A 21,448-nucleotide genomic window follows, 5' to 3' on the forward strand; every position below is an offset into this window, starting at 1 on the left:
CTCTACCAGCAGCACCACGACCCAGGCCACGGCCCCTGTTTGACGTTCTCCTCATATTTCTGTAATTTATGATCTTGCCTTAGAAAGGTGTTTATTGAATAGCGGAACAAAACAACAATAGTATCCCACGGGTGTATCTCACAGTCAAATATGCAAACTATGCCGCAATTTAATTTTTTTTACCCCAAAAGGGTGTTTATTAAATAGCGGAATAGAAAAACAGTATACAAATACAACAGGTGTATCTCACAGTCAAATATGCAAAGTATGCCGCAATTAAATTTTTTTCACCCCAAAAGGGTGTATATTGAATAGCGGAATAGAAAAAAGTATATAAAACTGTGTATCTCACACGTACAAACACAGCCTAGGCCCCGATTACAATTTTTTGTACCCTAAAGGCAGGATGAGGATGAGGAGTAGGAGGAGTTCAGAACAGGAGGCAAACTGAAGCGCCCTGCAATCCTCGGCGGTGGAAGGAGATGCGATAAACAAATTTAAAAGGTGTATCTCACACGTACCGATACAGACTATGCCGCAATTTAATTTTTTTCACCCCAAAAGGGTGTATATTGAATAGCGGAATAGAAAAAAGTATATAAAAAGGTGTATCTCACACGTACCGATACAGACTATGCCGCAATTTAATTTTTTTTACCCCAAAAGGGTGTATATTGAATAGCGGAATAGAAAAAAGGATATAAAACGGTGTATCTTACATGTACAAACACAGACTAGGCCCCGATTACAATTTTTTGTACCCTAAAGGGAGGATGAGGAAGAGGAGTAGGAGGAGTTCAGAACAGGAGGCAAACTGAAGCGCCCTGCAATCCTCGGCGGTGGAAGGAGATGCGCCAAACATGTTTAAAAGGTGTATCTCACATGTACCGATACAGACTATGCCGTAATTTAATTTTTTCACCCCAAAAGGGTGTATATTGAATAGCGGAATAGAAAAAACTATATAAAACGGTGTATCTCACACGTACAAACACAGACTAGGCCCCGATTACAATTTTTTGTACCCTAAAGGGAGGATGAGGAAGAGGAGTAGGAGGAGTTCGGAACAGGAGACAAACTGAAGCGCCCTGCAATCCTCGGCGGTGGAAGGAGATGCGCCAAACAAATTTAAAAGGTGTATCTCACACATACCGATACAGACTATGCTGCAATTTAATTTTTTTCACCCCAAAAGGGTGTATATTGAATAGCGGAATAGAAAAAAGTATATAAAAAGGTGTATCTCACACGTACCGATACAGACTATGCCGCAATTTAATTTTTTTTTACCCCAAAAGGGTGTATATTGAATAGCGGAATAGAAAAAAGGATATAAAACGGTGTATCTCACACGTACAAACACAGACTAGGCCCCGATTACAATTTTTTGTACCATAAAGGGAGGATGAGGAAGAGGAGCAGGAGGAGTTTGGAACAGGAGGCAAACTGAAGCGCCCTGCAATCCTCTGTGGAGGAAGGAGATGCGCCAAACAAATTTAAAAGGTGTATCTCACACGTACCGATACAGACTATGCCGCATTTTAATTTTTTTCACCCCAAAAGGGTGTATATTGAATAGCGGAGTAGAAAAAAGCATTTAAAACTGTGTATCTCACACATACAAACACAGACTAGGCCCCGATTACAATTTTTTGTACCCTAAAGGCAGGATGAGGATGAGGAAGAGGAGTAGGAGGAGTTCAGGACAGGAGGCAAACTGAAGCGCCCTGCAATCCTCGGCGGTGGAAGGAGATGCGCCAAACAAATTTAAAAGGTGTATTTCACACGTACCAATACAGACTATGCCGCAATTTAATTTTTTGTACCCCAAAAGGGTGTATATTGAATAGCGGAATAGAAAAAAGTATGTAAAATGGTGTATCTCACACGTACAAACACAGACTAGGCCCCAAATACAATTTTTGTACCCTAAAGGCAGGATGAGGATGAGGAAGAGGAGTAGGAGGAGTTCAGAACAGGAGGCAAACTGAAGCACCCTGCAATCCTCGGCGGTGGAAGGAGATGCGCCAAACAAATTTAAAAGGTGTATCTCACACGTACCGATACAGACTATGCCGCAATTTAATTTTTTTCACACCAAAAGGGTGTATATTGAATAGAGGAATAGAAAAAAGGATATAAAACGGTGTATCTCACACGTACAAACACAGACTAGGCCCCGATTACAATTTTTTTGTACCCTAAAGGCAGGATGAGGATGAGGAGTAGGAGGAGTTCGGAACAGGAGGCAAACTGAAGCGCCCTGCAATCCTGGGCGGTGGAAGGAGATGCGCCAAACAAATTTAAAAGGTGTATCTCACATGTACCGATACAGACTATGGCGCAATTTAATTTTTTTCACCCCAAAAAGGTGTATATTGAATAGAGGAATAGAAAAAAGGATATAAAACGGTGTATCTCACACGTACAAACACAGACTAGGCCCCGATTACAATTTTTTGTACCCTAAAGGCAGTATGAGGATGAGAAAGAGGAGTAGGAGGAGTTCGGAACAGGAGGCAAACTGAAGTGCCCTGCAATCCTCGGCGGTGGAAGGAGATGCGCCAAACAAATTTAAAAGGTGTATCTCACACGTACCGATACAGACTACGCCGCAATTTAATTTTTTTCACCCCAAAAGGGTGTATATTGAATAGCGGAATAGAAAAAAGTATATAAAAAGGTGTATCTCACACGTACCGATACAGACTATGCCACAATTTATTTTTTTTTACCCCAAAAGGGTGTATATTGAATAGTGGAATAGAAAAAAGTATATAAAACGCTGTATCTCACACATACAAACACAGACTAGGCCCCGATTACAATTTTTTGTACCCTAAAAGGCAGGATGAGGAAGAGGAGTAGGAGGAGTTCGGAACAGGAGGCAAACTGAAGCGCCCTGCAATCCTCGGCGGTGGAAGGAGATGCGCCAAACAAATTTAAAAGGTGTATCTCACACGTACCGGCACAGACTATGCCGTAATTTAATTTTTTTCACCCCAAAAGGGTTTATATTGAATAGCGGAATAGAAAAAAGTATATAAAAAGGTGTATCTCACATGTACTGATTCAGACTATGCCGCAATTTAATTTTTTTCACCCCAAAAGGGTGTATATTGAATAGCGGAATAGAAAAAAGTATATAAAAAGGTGTATCTCACACGTACCAATACAGACTATGCCGCAATTACATTTTTTTTACCCCAAAAGGGTGCATATTGAATAGCGGAATAGAAAAAAGGATATAAAACGGTGTATCTCACACGTACAAACACAGACTAGGCCCCGATTACAATTTTTTGTACCCTAAAGGGAGGATGAGGAAGAGGAGTAGGAGGAGTTCAGAACAGGAGGCAAACTGAAGCGCCCTGCAATCCTCGGCGATGGAAGGAGATGCGCCAAACAAATTTAAAAGGTGTATCTCACACATACCAATACAGACTATGCCGCAATTTAACTTTTTTTCATCCCAAAAGAGTGTATATTGAAAAGCGGAATAGAAAAAAGTATATAAAAAGGTGTATCTCACACGTACCAATACAGACTATGCCGCAATTTCATTTTTTTTTACCCCAAAAGGGTGTATATTGAATAACGGAATAGAAAAAAGTATGTAAAACGGTGTATCTCACACGTACAAACACAGACAAGGCCCCGATTACAATTTTTTGTACCCTAAAGGCAGGATGAGGATGAGGAAGAGGAGTAGGAGGAGTTCGGAACAGGAGGCAAATAGAGGTGTACCGAACTGTTCGCTGGCGGACAGTTCCCGGCGAACTTAGCATGTTCGCGTTCGCCGCTGCGGGCGAACATATGCGATGTTCGGTCCGCCCCTATAATCCATCATTGAGGCAAACTTTGACCCTGAACTTCACAGTCAGCAGGCACATTTCCAGCCAATCAGCATACCTCCCTCCCACACCCTCCCACCTCCTATAAATAAGCAAGGGCAGCATCCATCTTAGATCATTCTGAAGCAGTGTGTGTTAGTGAGAGCAGGGAGAGCTGCTGCTGCTGCTGTTAATAGCTAGGGACAGTTGTTAGTCAGTGTTCCTGGTCTTGCTAGTCAGTGTTCTTGGTCCACTACTGCTGTAAGGACAGCATCCTGACAGCACCCCAAAAAGCCCTCCTAAGGGCTGGTATTTGTCTAATTTTATATATATATATATATATATATATATATATATATATATATATATATATATATATATATATATATATATATCTAGTGTCCCCAAAAGCCCTTTTAAGGGCTGGTAATTGAGGATTTTTTTATTTATATATATATATATATATATATATATATATATATATATATATATCTAGTGTCCCCAAAAGCCCTTTTAAGGGCTGGTAATTGAGTTTTTTCTTTTTTATATATATATATATATATATATATATATATATATATATATATATATATATATATATTGTACACTGCAGTTGCCTGCCCGCTGTGTGTGAGAGGCCACAGACCCACCACAGACTGTACTGTGTGCACACCACACTCATTTCGGGTGGCACAGGCACAGTATCTTGCATTTTAAAAAATATTTTTTTTTTCCTCTGTCATAATTGCAGTGAGTGCTGTGTCAGGTCCACAGAGTGTACTGTGCCCACTGCAGTGCCACTGCCCACCCACCACTGATATATACGGTGGCAGGCATGACTTTTTTTGGATTAGTGTCTGGGGGGATCTAAAAAGCGTGAGGTTTCAGCTCTGTAGCATGTCCAGAACCAGAAAAAAAAGATCATATAGGTGTAAAAGGGGTTCCCACCATCCCTGCTCTACTGAAAAATTATCTTTTTTTCTGGTTCTGGACATGCTACAGAGCTGAAACTTCACAGGTACACTCTTCACAGGTACACCTTTTAGACCCCCTAGACACTAAATCACACAAAAAAGTTCTTAAAAATTGTCATTTTTGATAGAGAGCCAATTATTGGAAAAATTAAAAAAAAAAAAAACTTAAAAAAAAAATCTTTGTATTTATTGTCTGGGGGGTCTAAAAAGCGTACCTGTGAAGTTTCAGCTCTGTAGCATGTCCAGAACCAGAAAAAAAGATCATATAGGTGTAAAAGGGGTTCCCACCATCCCTGCTCTACTGAAAAATGATCTTTTTTTCTGGTTCTGGACATGCTACAGAGCTGAAACTTCACAGGTACACTTTTTAGACCCCCTAGACACTAAATCACACAAAAAAGTTCTTAAAAATTGTCATTTTTGATAGAGAGCCAATTATTGGAAAACTTAAAAAAAAAAAACTTAAAAAAAAAAATTTTTTTGGATTTATTGTCTGGGGGGTCTAAAAAGTGTACCTGTGAAGTTTCAGCTCTGTAGCATGTCCAGAACCAGAAAAAAAATTAGAATTAGGGTTAGGGCTAGGGTTAGGGCTAGGGTTAGGGTTATTTTTAGTGCTTAGGGTTAGACGGTTAGGGTTAGAGGCGTAGGGGTAGGGTTACTAACTCTAACCCTAAGTATCTCACCTTAACCCTAACCCTAGCCCCTAACACTAAACCTAACCCTAACCCTAACCCTTAAAGCCCAGTTCCTGTCCCATTTTGGTCGGTTCTGGTCTGTTTGTGGTTGTTTGCGGTGCGTTAAACGGGGAGTTTGGTCTGTCACTGTGAAGCGGGCGTAACCCTTACACCACCTGATCGATACAACATCATACCTGATCGTATACACACACTGGATGTTTTAAAGCACGTTATTCCAAACAATTTAGGAATGTTAGGTGATTTATGCCCTTTATGGAATAAAACCCGACTCTGCGTCAACTACGTAATTTTCCATGGGAGTTTTGCCATGGATCCCCCTCCGGCATGCCACAGTCCAGGTGTTTGTCCCCTTGAAACAACTTTTCCTGACAGACTCCATGGCAGCATACGTATCGGGTTTGGCCCCGCCTCCAAACCTACCCATAGGACCTCACTCCCATAAATCTTTGCTCCTGTTCAGCACACGTGTTCTTTTTTGTCCTCCAAAGGATTACCTGATATCCTACCTGAAGATGGATTCCGGGTGATGGGTGACTCTACCAGTCGGGTATTGAGCTCTCCAATAAGCCCCAGCTGCTGCGGGGTATGGAGTAGGGGCGAAGATGTATGCAGCCTTGGCCAAAAAGCCCAGCTGCTGCGGGTGGCCGGTACCCTAGAAGAGATAAGTCCGGTGTGCATCCATCCCTGGTGGTCTGCGGTTCATGAGTAGCAAGTCCTCCATGGCAGCTATTTTGTATGCTTAAATGCTTATGTATTGCCTGGTTATGTTTATTTGTTCTTACCTGGTCTTTCCTGCCTTCTCTGGTGGCTAGTGGTCCGGGGCCGGTCAGCGATTCACTTCCTGACCGGCCGCCGGTGCGGTACGCTACTGCGCATGTGCGGCGCCTCGAGAACGAGGCTTGGCTCTCGCGCGTGCGCAGTAGGAGCTCAGCGCATGCGCAGTGAGTCGGCGTTGGTGGCGATCGCTGATGACATCACCAGGCGCCATATTTAAACCCCAGAGCTGTCAGCAGTGTTGTGTTTATACACACTGCTGATACTGGGTGTTCTATATACCACAACCGATCGGTTTTTGGACGCCTGCTGTTCGCTGCCGCTCTGCCTGCTAACCTCTGGGTCTTGGTGAGTACTGGCCCCAGTTTGGGAGCGCCCCCTCCCTCTTTTTGCTGGTTTTCTGACATTGCTGTCCGGCTCATTCTTTAGGTCAGCATCAGAATGGAAGCTACTTTGCCCTCCGGTGGTCAGCCCGCCCCTAACAGGTATTGGGGGCTTCTTGGTGGGGGTGTGGGTTATAGGGGGTGGGGGTAGGAACTCAAGTGTTCCTAGCTTCCTGTTTGTTTTTTTCTTTGTTTCCTTTGTTTACAGCCCTCCTCGTTCAGAGACTAGACACTCTTCTCAAAGAAGTGAAAGACGTTCGAGTTCTCGCCACCGGCACTCTACAGGGAAATCCCGTTCGGGTTCCCATCATCGTAAAGCGTCCACTTCAGCAAGCCACGCACGGAGACCTGACAAAGCAGGTTGCAAGGGCTGTGGCGCTAGTGTCCCGGAGAGGAAGTTTTTCTGTGACAGATGTTTCTCCCAGGCTGCGGGAGAGAGGGATACTTCTGATCAACGCATTGAGGCTTTGGTCAAGAGAGTAGTAAAGGACTCTTTGGCTGAGATGGGTGTCAGTCGTTCTCAAGACACTGCAACGGCTTCCCCAAGCCCTTCCCCTGTAGCACTTCAAGTACAGGAAGATTTCGAGTCGGCCCAGACAAGCCATCAGTCAGTGCTCTTGTCAGGTAGCGACTCTGAAGATGAGGATCCCTGCTTGGGTTTCGAATATGCTTTGGTGCCTTCCCTAGTTAAAGCGGTCAGAGAGACTTTAAACTGGGAAGAGTCAGCTGTTCCCCCTCCCAAGCAAAAGAAGTACTTTAAACAGCTCAACAAGGAGCGGGTTAATTTTCCCTTTCTGGGAGAGTTGGGAGAAATTATTTCGGAGGAGTGGAACGAAAGAATTCCTTAGTATCTAAGATGGCGAAACTTTACCCCTTCAGAGAGGATGATGTGAAACATCTTGAGTCTCCTCCTCTAGTTGACGCAGCAGTCATGAGACTGGTCAAGCATGTGACCCTTCCTTTAGAAGATACGGTCTCATTTAAAGACCCGTTGGACCGAAGGATGGACTCCGATTTGAAGAGAATCTATCTCACAGCGGGTATGGCCTGCAAGCCAGTCCTGGCTTTAGCCGCTCTATCCAAGGCCATGGAATCTTGGGCGGATGTGGTAGACGAATCGGTCAGATCGGTGTCGGAAGAGGTGGCTAGAAGCGCTCCAATCCAGAAGCTTAGGCTGGGCTCGTCGTTCCTTGGGGAGGCTTCCATAGACCTGATCCGTCTGTTGGCAAGAGTTATGCTGTCCTCGGTCACAGCTAAGAGAGCTCTTTGGCTCCGCCCTTGGGTTGCGGATCCGGCATCAAAGCAAGTTTGGTGCCGTATTCCCTTTGAGGGGTCCTCCCTTTTCGGGAATAAACTTGACGAGGCCATAACTCGGGCTACGGGTGGTAAGTCTGGGTTTCTTCCCCAGGATCGGCGCCAGTTCAACGTCAAGAAAGGACAGCCTACTAGAAAATTTGTTCCTGACTGGGCCAGGGAAGCTCGTTCTTATAGACCTGGTCGTGAGTTCAATCGAAACTGGAGATCCAGACAGTCTTCCAGGAAGACGACAAAGAATGTCTCCTCAGGGGACCGTGAGCCCACTAAGTCCTTTTGAAGTTGGGCCCGCTCAGATGTGTCAGGTGGGTGCGCGTCTACGCTCCTTCCGTCATGTCTGGGCGGCTTCGATTCAGGACCCCTGGGCCGTCAGGACGGTGTCCTCAGGCCACAAGTGGGTCTTCAAGGAGAGGCCAGGCTCAAGGTTCCTGCCTACTGCCATACCATTCCTAGAAGAAAGGCGTCAGTTTTTATTTTCCTACGTCGAAGCTCTCATTGCTCAAGGGGCTGTCATCTCCGTTCCAGAGTCCGAGCGAGGCCAAGGAATGTATTCTCCGCTCTTTCTGGTCCAAAAGAAGAACGGATCATGGAGACCAGTAATAGATTTGACCTTCTTGAACAAATTCATAAAAAAAGAAAGGTTCAAAATGGAGACCCTGTTGTCCATACAGCAATCAGTCCAGCCGGCAGATTGGATGGTGTCCATCGACTTGAAAGACGCCTACTTTCATGTCCCTGTGGACGAAGATTTTCAAAGGTTTCTCCGGTTCGAAGTGGGAGGTTTACATCTTCAATTTATCTGTCTCCCATTCGGGCTTTCAACATCTCCACGGACCTTTTCAAAAATCTTATTGGCCGTGGTAGCCCTACTGAGGTTGAAAGGTATCCGACTTCACCATTATTTGGACGATCTCCTCCTGTTGTCCCAAGACAGAGATCAACTATTAGTTCATCTGGAGCAGGTCGTGTCCACTCTCCAGAAGTTTGGATGGTTACTCAACAAGGAGAAGAGCCACCTGATTCCAACTCAGTCCCTGATCTACTTGGGCGCCCTGTTCGACACAGAGAAAGCGACTATCTCTCTTCCAGAGGAAAAAATAGGGACACTTCGAGACAGGATTCGCTTTGCCCTCTCATCCTCTCATCTCCAGGCATGGCAATGCCTGAAGATAGTTGGGACTATGGTTGCAGTAGTCCCCATGGTGAAGTGGGCCCTGTGGAGGATGAGACCCTTTCAGAAGGGATTCCTTCAGCAATGGGATACGTGGCATCTGGATCAACGCATCTTCTTAACCCCTTCCATGAGAGCGAGTCTCCCCTGGTGGTTGTGCAGAGACCACCTGCTGAACTGCCACTCTCTGAAGCCAGCTCCGTGGGTAGTGGTCACCTCGGACGCCAGCAACATAGGCTGGGGTGCCCACTGTCTGTCGCAGGTGGCACAGGGCAGGTGGGAGTTTTCCACTCGGGGAATAGTATCCAACATACTGGAACTCCGAGCAGCATTCCAAGCTCTTCGGGCATTTTCTCACCTAACAAAAGACCAACCTGTCATGCTACGTCTGGACAACACCTCAGCAGTGGCATATGTCAGGAAGCAAGGGGGAACGCGCAGCTGGTCCCTATTGAGGGAAGTGGAACCGATTATGTCCTGGGCGCAGAGAAATCTCTCAAATCTTTCAGCAGTTTATGTTCCAGGAGTCCAGAATGTCAAAGCAGACTTCCTGTCCAGAGTGGACCTGGACAACAATGAGTGGTCCCTTCACAAGGAAACGTTCGACTGGATCCTAACATTGGGGTTCTCTCCAGAGGTAGACCTCTTCGCCTCCCCCCGCAACTACAAACTGCCGAAGTACTATTCGAGATTCAGAGATCCACAAGCATCAGGGATGGATGCACTCTCGGATCAGTGGAGATTCCACAGGGCATACGCCTTCCCACCAATTCCGATTGTGTTACAGTTTCTTCTGAGACTCAGGTCGGAGCCAGTGGAGGTAGTGGCGGTGATTCCCTTCTGGCCGAACAGGCCATGGTTTCCCCTTCTGACACTACTCAGTGTCCGAGACCCAATTCCGCTACCCTTCAGGCCGGATCTGTTGTCCCAGGGGTCCGTACTCCATCCATGCCCGGCCCGTCTACATCTGAGGGTCTGGATGTTGAAAGGAGGAGGTTACAGGCCTTAGGCTGTCCAGAAACGGCGATTTCTACATTGCTTAGTGCTAGAAGAAACTCAACGAACAGAGTTTATCAGAGAATCTGGGAAAAATTTTCGGCACAGTTGGCCGCAAGGCCTGATCCTCATTCCTCCATTAAGATACAGGACGTATTGAGCTTTCTGCAATCAGGGTTGGATTTGCCCCTATCGGTGAGTTCGCTGAGAGTCCAGGTCTCGGCTATTTCCGCCTTTATGGGGATCTCCTGGGCCAGTCATGCCTTAATTCGTCAATTCTTTAAGGGAGCAGTAAGAATCAGACCTCAAAGAAAACCTAGGTTTCCCAAGTGGGATCTGCCTCTAGTTCTGGATTTCCTGTCGGATCAGATTCAAGACACGCCCGAATCCATGACTATAAGGGAACTTACTCTGATAACAGCATTTCTGGTAGCTGTAACCTCAGCGAAAAGAGTGTCAGAGATTGGGTCCTTCGGGGCACAAGAGCCTTTCTTAACATTTTTTCCTGACAGAGTGGTGCTCATTCCCATGCTGGACCAAAAAGGACTTCTGTTTTCCATGAAAACATTGAAACGGTGTTACCGACCTTTAGACAAGAAGAAGAATCCTCGGTTCATCCGCTGGATGTTGGAAGGTGTATTAAGAAATATTTGGAAGTCACTTCTTCTTTTAGAAAATCGGAACATCTTTTCGTGACCTTCTATGGTAAAAACAAGGGTTCAAGGGCCTCGACGAGATCTATTTCATCTTGGATCATTCAGACCATCCAGTGGGCTTATAGGGCTAAGGGCTTGACCCCTCCAGCAGTAGTTACAGCTCATTCAATGCAAAGCATCTCTATCTCCTGGGCAGTATCCAGACACGTGGCTCCTGAAGTCATCTGTAGAGCAGCGTCATGGTCCTCTATTAACACGTTTTTGTCCCATTACTGTGTTGAGCCAGCGGCTCTTTCGTCTGTGAATTTTGGTTTGCAAGTCCTGTCTGTTTGACAAAATGCATTAAATTTTTTCTGTTCAGCACCTGCCCACCCTGTGTGTACGGCGAGTTATTTCCCGATATGTATGCTGCCATGGAGTCCATCAGGAAAGGAAAATTACGGTAAGTATTTGATATAAATTTTCCGTTTTCCATTACTATTGTGGCCAGAAAGAGTCCCTGTGGGTTTTAAAATTCGCCTGCCTATTAAAGTCTATGGCGGTTCGCAAAATTCGCCGATGTTCGCGTTCGCGAACGGCAAATTTTATGTTCGCGACATCGGTGGAAGGAGATGCGCCAAACAAATTTAAAAGGTGTATCTCACACGTACCGATACAGACTATGCCGCAATTTAATTTTTTTCACACCAAAAGGGTGTATATTGAATAGAGGAATAGAAAAAAGGATATAAAACGGTGTATCTCACACGTACAAACACTGACTAGGCCCCGATTACAATTTTTTGTACCCTAAAGGCAGGATGAGGATGAGGAAGAGGAGTAGGAGGAGTTCGGAACAGGAGGCAAACTGAAGCACCCTGCAATCCTCGGCGGTGGAAGGAGATGCGCCAAACAAATTTAAAAGGTGTATCTCACACATACCGATACAGACTATGCCGCAATTTAATTTTTTTTACCCCAAAAGGGTGTATATTGAATAGCGGAATAGAAAAAAGTATATAAAAAGGTGTATCTCACACGTACCGATACAGACTATGCCACAATTTAATTTTTTTTACCCCAAAAGGGTGTATATTGAATAGCAGAATAGAAAAAAGGATATAAAACGGTGTATCTCACACGTACAAACACAGACTAGGCCCCGATTACAATTTTTTGTACCCTAAAGGGAGGATGAGGAAGAGGAGTAGGAGGAGTTTGGAACAGGAGGCAAACTGAAGCGCTCTGCAATCCTCTGCGGAGGAAGGAGATGCGCCAAACAAATTTAAAAGGTGTATCTCACACATACCGATACAGACTATGCCGCAATTGAATTTTTTTTACCCCAAAAGTGTGTATATTGAATTGTGGAATAGAAAAAAGTATATAAAACGGTGTATCTCACACATACAAACACAGACTAGGCCCCGATTACAATTTTTTGTAACCTAAAAGGCAGGATGAGGATGAGGAAGAGGAGTAGGAGGAGTTCGAACAAGAGACAAACTGAAGCGCCCTGCAATCCTCGGCAGTGGAAGGAGATGCGCCAAACAAATTTAAAAGGTGTATCTCACACGTACCGATACAGACTATGCCGTAATTTAATTTTTTTCACCCCAAAAGGGTGTATATTGAATAGCGGAATAGAAAAAAGTATATAAAAAGGTGTTTCTCACATGTACCGATACAGACTATGCCGCAATTTAATTTTTTTTACCCCAAAAGGGTGTATATTGAATAGCGGAATAGAAAAAAGTATATAAAAAGGTGTATCTCACACGTACCGATACAGACTATGCCGCAATTTAATTTTTTTCACCCCAAAAGAGTGTATATTGAAAAGCGGAATAGAAAAAAGTATATAAAAAGGTGTATCTCACACGTACCAATACAGACTATGCCGCAATTTAATTTTTTTTACCCCAAAAGGGTGTATATTGAATAGCGGAATAGAAAAAAGTATGTAAAACGGTGTATCTCACACGTACAAACACAGACTAGGCCCCGATTACAATTTTTTGTACCCTAAAGGCAGGATGAGGATGAGGAAGAGGAGTAGGAGGAGTTCAGAACAGGAGGCAAACTGAAGAGCCCTGCAATCCTCAGCGGTGGAAGGAGATGCGCCAAACAAATTTAAAAGGTGTATCTCACACGTACCGATACAGACTATGCCGCAATTTAATTTTTTTCACACCAAAAGGGTGTACATTGAATAGAGGAATAGAAAAAAGAATATAAAACGGTGTATCTCACACGTACAAACACAGACTAGGCCCCGATTACAATTTTTTGTACCCTAAAGGCAGGATGAGGATGAGGAAGAGAAGTAGGAGGAGTTCGGAACAGGAGGCAAACTGAAGCACCCTGCAATCCTCGGCGGTGGAAGGAGATGCGCCAAACAAATTTAAAAGGTGTATCTCACACATACCGATACAGACTATGCCGCAATTTAATTTTTTTCACCCCAAAAGGGTGTATATTGAATAGCGGAATAGAAAAAAGTATATAAAAAGGTGTATCTCACACGTACCGATACAGACTATGCCGCAATTTAATTTTTTTTACCCCAAAAGGGTGTATATTGAATTGTGGAATAGAAAAAAGTATATAAAACGGTGTATCTCACACATACAAACACAGACTAGGCCCCGATTACAATTTTTTGTACCCTAAAAGGCAGGATGAGGATGAGGAAGAGGAGTAGGAGGAGTTCGGAACAAGAGACAAACTGAAGCGCCCTGCAATCCTCAGCGGTGGATGGAGATGCGCCAAACAAATTTAAAAGGTGTATCTCACACATACCGATACAGACTATGCCGCAATTTAATTTTTTTTACCCCAAAAGGGTGTATATTGAATAGCGGAATAGAAAAAAGGATATAAAACGGTGTATCTCACACGTACAAACACAGACTAGGCCCCGATTACAATTTTTTGTACCCTAAAGGGAGGATGAGGAAGAGGAGTAGGAGGAGTTTGGAACAGGAGGCAAACTGAAGCGCTCTGCAATCCTCTGCGGAGGAAGGAGATGCGCCAAACAAATTTAAAAGGTGTATCTCACACATACCGATACAGACTATGCCGCAATTAAATTTTTTTTACCCCAAAAGGGTGTATATTGAATTGTGGAATAGAAAAAAGTATATAAAACGGTGTATCTCACACATACAAACACAGACTAGGCCCCGATTACAATTTTTTGTACCCTAAAAGGCAGGATGAGGATGAGGAAGAGGAGTAGGAGGAGTTCGGAACAAGAGACAAACTGAAGCGCCCTGCAATCCTCAGCGGTGGATGGAGATGCGCCAAACAAATTTAAAAGGTGTATCTCACACATACCGATACAGACTATGCCGCAATTTAATTTTTTTTACCCCAAAAGGGTGTATATTGAATAGCGGAATAGAAAAAAGGATATAAAACGGTGTATCTCACACGTACAAACACAGACTAGGCCCCGATTACAATTTTTTGTACCCTAAATCGAGGATGAGGAAGAGGAGTAGGAGGAGTTTGGAACAGGAGGCAAACTGAAGCGCTCTGCAGTCCTCTGCGGAGGAAGGAGATACGCCAAACAAATTTAAAAGGTGTATCTCACACATACCGATACAGACTATGCCGCAATTTAATTTTTTTCACCCCAAAAGGGTGTATATTGAATAGCGGAATAGAAAAAAGTATATAAAAAGGTGTATCTCACACGTACCGATACAGACTATGCCGCAATTTAATTTTTTTTACCCCAAAAGGGTGTATATTGAATAGCGGAATAGAAAAAAGGATATAAAACGGTGTATCTCACACGTACAAACACAGACTAGGCCCCGATTACAATTTTTTGTACCCTAAAGGGAGGATGAGGAAGAGGAGTAGGAGGAGTTTGGAACAGGAGGCAAACTGAAGCGCTCTGCAATCCTCTGCGGTGGAAGGAGATGCACCAAACAAATTTAAAAGGTGTATCTCACACATACCGATACAGACTATGCCGCAAGTTAATTTTTTTTACCCCAAAAGGGTGTATATTGAATTGTGGAATAGAAAAAAGTATATAAAACGGTGTATCTCACACATACAAACACAGACTAGGCCCCGATTACAATTTTTTGTAACCTAAAAGGCAGGATGAGGATGAGGAAGAGGAGTAGGAGGAGTTCGAACAAGAGACAAACTGAAGCGCCCTGCAATCCTCGGCAGTGGAAGGAGATGCGCCAAACAAATTTAAAAGGTGTATCTCACACGTACCGATACAGACTATGCCGTAATTTAATTTTTTTCACCCCAAAAGGGTGTATATTGAATAGCGGAATAGAAAAAAGTATATAAAACGGTGTATCTCACACATACAAACACAGACTAGGCCCCGATTACAATTTTTTGTACCCTAAAAGGCAGGATGAGGATGAGGAAGAGGAGTAGGAGGAGTTCGGAACAAGAGACAAACTGAAGCGCCCTGCAATCCTCAGCAGTGGATGGAGATGCGCCAAACAAATTTAAAAGGTGTATCTCACACATACCGATACAGACTATGCCGCAATTTAATTTTTTTTACCCCAAAAGGGTGTATATTGAATAGCGGAATAGAAAAAAGGATATAAAACGGTGTATCTCACACGTACAAACACAGACTAGGCCCCGATTACAATTTTTTGTACCCTAAAGGGAGGATGAGGAAGAGGAGTAGGAGGAGTTTGGAACAGGAGGCAAACTGAAGCGCTCTGCAGTCCTCTGCGGAGGAAGGAGATACGCCAAACAAATTTAAAAGGTGTATCTCACACATACCGATACAGACTATGCCGCAATTTAATTTTTTTCACCCCAAAAGGGTGTATATTGAATAGCGGAATAGAAAAAAGTATATAAAAAGGTGTATCTCACACGTACCGATACAGACTATGCCGCAATTTAATTTTTTTTACCCCAAAAGGGTGTATATTGAATAGCGGAATAGAAAAAAGGATATAAAACGGTGTATCTCACACGTACAAACACAGACTAGGCCCCGATTACAATTTTTTGTACCCTAAAGGGAGGATGAGGAAGAGGAGTAGGAGGAGTTTGGAACAGGAGGCAAACTGAAGCGCTCTGCAATCCTCTGCGGTGGAAGGAGATGCACCAAACAAATTTAAAAGGTGTATCTCACACATACCGATACAGACTATGCCGCAATTTAATTTTTTTACCCCAAAAGTGTGTATATTGAATTGTGGAATAGAAAAAAGTATATAAAACGGTGTATCTCACACATACAAACACAGACTAGGCCCCGATTACAATTTTTTGTAACCTAAAAGGCAGGATGAGGATGAGGAAGAGGAGTAGGAGGAGTTCGAACAAGAGACAAACTGAAGCGCCCTGCAATCCTCGGCAGTGGAAGGAGATGCGCCAAACAAATTTAAAAGGTGTATCTCACACGTACCGATACAGACTATGCCGTAATTTAATTTTTTTCACCCCAAAAGGGTGTATATTGAATAGCGGAATAGAAAAAAGTATATAAAAAGGTGTTTCTTACATGTACCGATACAGACTATGCCGCAATTTAATTTTTTTCACCCCAAAAGAGTGTATATTGAAAAGCGGAATTGAAAAAAGTATATAAAAAGGTGTATCTCACACGTACCAATACAGACTATGCCGCAATTTAATTTTTTTTACCCCAAAAGGGTGTATATTGAATAGCGGAATAGAAAAAAGTATGGAAAACGGTGTATCTCACACGTACAAACACAGACTAGGCCCCGATTAAAATTTTTTGTACCCTAAAGGCAGGATGAAGATGAGGAAGAGGAGTAGGAGGAGTTCGGAACAGGAGGCAAACTGAAGAGCCCTGCAATCCTCGGCGGTGGAAGGAGATGTGCCAAACAAATTTAAAAGGTGTATCTCACACGTACCGATACAGACTATGCCGCAATTTAATTTTTTTCACACCAAAAGGGTGTATATTGAATAGAGGAATAGAAAAAAGTATATAAAACTGTGTATCTCACACGTACAAACACAGACTAGGCCCCGATTACAATTTTTTGTACCCTAAAGGCAGGATGAGGAAGAGGAGTAGGAGGAGTTTGGAACAGGAGGCAAACTGAAGCGCTCTGCAATCCTCTGCGGAGGAAGGAGATGCGCCAAACAAATTTAAAAGGTGTATCTCACACATACCGATACAGACTATGCCGCAATTTAATTCTTTTTTACCCCAAAAGGGTGTATATTGAATTGTGGAATAGAAAAAAGTATATAAAACGGTGTATCTCACACATACAAACACAGACTAGGCCCCGATTACAATTTTTTGTACCCTAAAAGGCAGGATGAGGATGAGGAAGAGGAGTAGGAGGAGTTCGGAACAAGAGACAAACTGAAGCGCCCTGCAATTCTCGGCGGTGGATGGAGATGCGCCAAACAAATTTAAAAGGTGTATTTCACACATACCGATACAGACTATGCCGCAATTTAATTTTTTTTTACCCCAAAAGGGTGTATATTGAATTGTGGAATAGAAAAAAGTATATAAAACGGTGTATCTCACACATACAAACACAGACTAGGCCCCGATTACAATTTTTTGTACCCTAAAAGGCAGGATGAGGATGAGGAAGAGGAGTAGGAGGAGTTCGGAACAAGAGACAAACTGAAGCGCCCTGCAATCCTCGGCGGTGGATGGAGATGCGCCAAACAAATTTGAAAGGTGTATCTCACACATACCGATACAGACTATGCCGTAATTTAAATTTTTTTCACCCCCAAAAGGGTGTATATTGAATAGCGGAATAGAAAAAAGTATATAAAAAGGTGTTTCTCACATGTACCGATACAGACTATGCCACAATATAATTTTTTTTACCCCAAAAGGGTGTATATTGAATAGCGGAATAGAAAAAAGTATATAAAAAGGTGTATCTCACACGTACCGATACAGACTATGCAGCAATTTAATTTTTTTCACCCCAAAAGGGTGTATATTGAATAGCGGAATAGAAAAAGTATATAAAAAGGTGTATCTCACACGTACCGATACAGACTATGCCGCAATTTAATTATTTTTTTACCCCAAAGGGTGTATATTGAATAGCGGAATAGAAAAAAGTTTATAAAAAGGTGTATCTCACACGTACCGATACAGACTATGCCGCAATTTAATTTTTTTCACCCCAAAAGGGTGTATATTGAATAGCGGAATAGAAAAAAGTATATAAAATTGGTGATTTTTCAATAGCACATGTGAACACAGCAGTGTCTTATGTTTTATGTCACGGACGGTCAGCAGCAGGCTATGAAGGGAAAAAAAAAAAATTCCCCTTTAAAGTTGTAGTTTTTAAATAGCAGATTAGAACAGCACTCTGTAGTAAAACTCTGTAGTAAAATATAGCTGAACGCTGCACACAACAGACTGATCAAAATATTTTTTTTTCTCCCTCCTCCTCCTCCTCCTCCTCAGTGGGCTCAAGTGAGGGCAAAAAGATCGTTCACTGCACCACCCCCCACACACCGAAATCGATGTAGATCACTAACGGACGATTGTTCTGTCCTGTGTCTCCTAATCTCTCCCTGCCTACTCTCTCCAGCCTGTCCCTAAAATGCTTTTCTATCTTTCCCTGCCTACACTCCGACCTGTCCCTGCATTCTTTTTGGGCACAATGTTTTTTTCCCTGTCTGTGCCTAATCAGCAGCAGCCAGCACCGTTGTGTGTCCCTACACTAGAACAGACTGACGCACAGCGCGCTGTGTTTCTAGCTTATAAAGACCTGGGTCACATGCTTCAGCTGGCCAATCACAGCCATGCCATTAGTAGGCATGGCTGTGATGGCTTCTATGGCACACCAGTTAAACGCTTGTTGATTGGCTGTTGAAAGCCCGCCATTAAAACCACGCCATTACATACAAAACGGGAAATAAAATTACCCAACACGGATTCTAAACCCAAACATACAGAAAAGTTTTCGGGTCCGTGTCCGGGTAACAAAAATCCAATTATCCGAATAATACAGTCCGTGTTCGCTCAACACTAGTGAGGACGGGTATGGACTGGTTGAGCCGTGAATCCAGATACACCAACTATTCTCTAGAGTCGCAGTTGGCCGCACCTTATGATCTGACAGCACTGCTGCACTGTGGAACTACGGATTTCCCTTTACCCTTGAGACACAATCTCCTGCTCAGAGACACTGTGATGGCATTGAGGGAGCTGCGGAAACGCCTTAAGTTGCCCCAGCGTCTCTCCAGATATTTACCTATCTGCAGCCACCCCATGTTCCCACAGGCCCAACAGTGCTCCGCTTATGAGGAATGGTCAAAGCGAGGTGTCACTAAATTTGCGCAACTGTATGACATGCAAACTGGTAAACCTCTTCCCTTTGCAGCATTCTCGGCTCAATTCAATCTCTCGCCTGGACACTATCTGTATTTTCGCCAGTGTATAAGCTTCGTAGACTCTCTCTGCCGCTCACCTCTCAACCGCTTCCAATCCTCCCTCCTGGACATCTGGATGCAACAGAGCAAGCACAAAATATCACATCTATACAAACCTTTACACGCAGAAATCTACCAGGGGATGTCCAGCCAGATAGCAAAGCCATGGAACGCCCTGCTTCATTCTGATAGTGCTCACCTTCGCATCTTATCAGGATACCTAACCACCCGCCGATTCATCACAAATTAATTCTGGAGGGAGCAGCAATTTAAAATCCTGCACCGCGCATACCTTCCTCATATCAGATGGTCCTCGGATACCTCCCACCATTTTTGTACCCTATGCCACTCCCGTTTTCCAACCTTACTCCATAAATTCTGGTTATGCCCTCACATATCCTCCTACTGGGACAAGGTACTGAGATATGTGTCTAGATACACAGGGCTGTCACTACCGAATGACATTTATCTTTTACTGTTTGGCAACTTCTCACTACAAACCCTGCCTTTGCCTAGACATTCTTGAAAACTTCTGCTCGACTATAAGCCTTGGATAATATCTTGCCTCATGGTGGCACGCAGGTTGATTCTTAAACATTGGACGGACACCAACCCCCCCACCCTCAATGAACTGCATACTGACCTATCTCTCCTTAGAGATCGAGAACTGGTGGGCCTGACCAAGCCCCTAAATACTATCGCACTTGATGTTTTCTGCGCCCTTTCCTGTGTAGGCTGATGACACTCCCCTCTCTTGTTATACATATCCCTGCTGGGAGCCGAGCGTCATCACCCTTTGCCAGCTTGTATGTAGGGGACACCTGGTAAAACTGTTAACTGAGTATGATATGCTGATTAGTACTGTGCAAGGGGCAGCTGAGACGGTGACCCATGATTCGAGATACTCGCTACTTTCACTAGAATTTTCAGTGAGGGCATTTAGCCCTCCATCGTTAAATTTTGCTTGTTTGATATATCTATATCTAGCTACATACCCCTTTTGGGGATCCATTCACCAGACTTAGGATAAATCTGAGCCTTATATATGTATCAAAATAGATAGCCAGTAGGGATGGATAGGGCAGCTGAGCCTCCAAATAAACCTCCAACCTCAGACTTAGGATATAATACAGCCTCAGATCTGCAGTGGTGTTCCCCAGGATAACTATTAGGAATGGATGAGCCTCCAATACACCTCCAGTCTCCTCTATAATTCCTCCTTGCTCAGATGATCAAATAAAAGAGGGAAGTAGCCGAAAATATTGAAGCCCATAAGGTATTTATTTCATAAAAATATGTTAAAACTACTCACAAAAGTAAATCAGGTAACAGCGTTATGTCACAATCGATAGTCACAGTAAACCTTCTTTTTTTTTAAACTTCTTTTTTATTAATTTTATCAAATGAACAACACAACAATACAGCAATATAGTGACATGTCAGAAAAATACTGAACAGTACAGATTATCTGCAGGATATCACAATGGTCCATTATAGATAAAGGAGAACACACATATAGGTGACAATACAGATCCAGAAACGTGCCGAAATGGATGCAGATATCTTTGTTTACAACACATTTAACAAATGCCCTTTAATCAATGAACTCAGCAAGAAAAGCAAGTGGTGGTTAGAGTCGCATCCCTGTTCCCAAGCGGAATGTAGGCCCAGAACAGACCCCTCCGTACCCAGACAGCCCACAAACTCAGAGCAGCGTGGAGCTGCACGTATCAGTCAGAGCAACCCATGGGCCCCAGATCTTCATGAATTTTTTTGGACAGCCCCTGGCTTCATAGGTCATCTTATATAGAGGGAGGACTTGGTTAACCAAATTTTTCCAGAGATCCAGTGGAATCCTGTCCACATGCACCCATTGCATCACCACAGTTTTCCGGGCATATACAGTAAACCTTCTTAATTACATTACGAACAGAGGATATTGACATCTGAAAACGCTTTGCTATCTTCTTATAGCTTTTTCCAGCTTTGTGAGCGTCAACTATTTTCAGTTTAAGTTTTCTAGACAACTGCTTAGAAGATCCCATTGTGCTGATTGTTGAGGCAAGGTCAGATGAGTCTGGGCATTTAAAACCTTTGAGATTGACATCACCTGGTCTTCCCAGACGATGATTGAGAACAATCCATGACACTGGCAGGTCTCAGCCTTGCAAAGGGGGCATTGCATGCTATAAATTCTGCAGGGTGCCCAAACTTTTGCAGACGCCATTTTTTTGTTTTCTGTAATTTTGAAATGGTCAATGATA

This window comes from Pelophylax lessonae (genome assembly GCF_965119305.1).
Source record: "Pelophylax lessonae genome assembly, chromosome: 2".
Classification (NCBI taxonomy): Eukaryota; Metazoa; Chordata; class Amphibia; order Anura; family Ranidae; genus Pelophylax; species Pelophylax lessonae.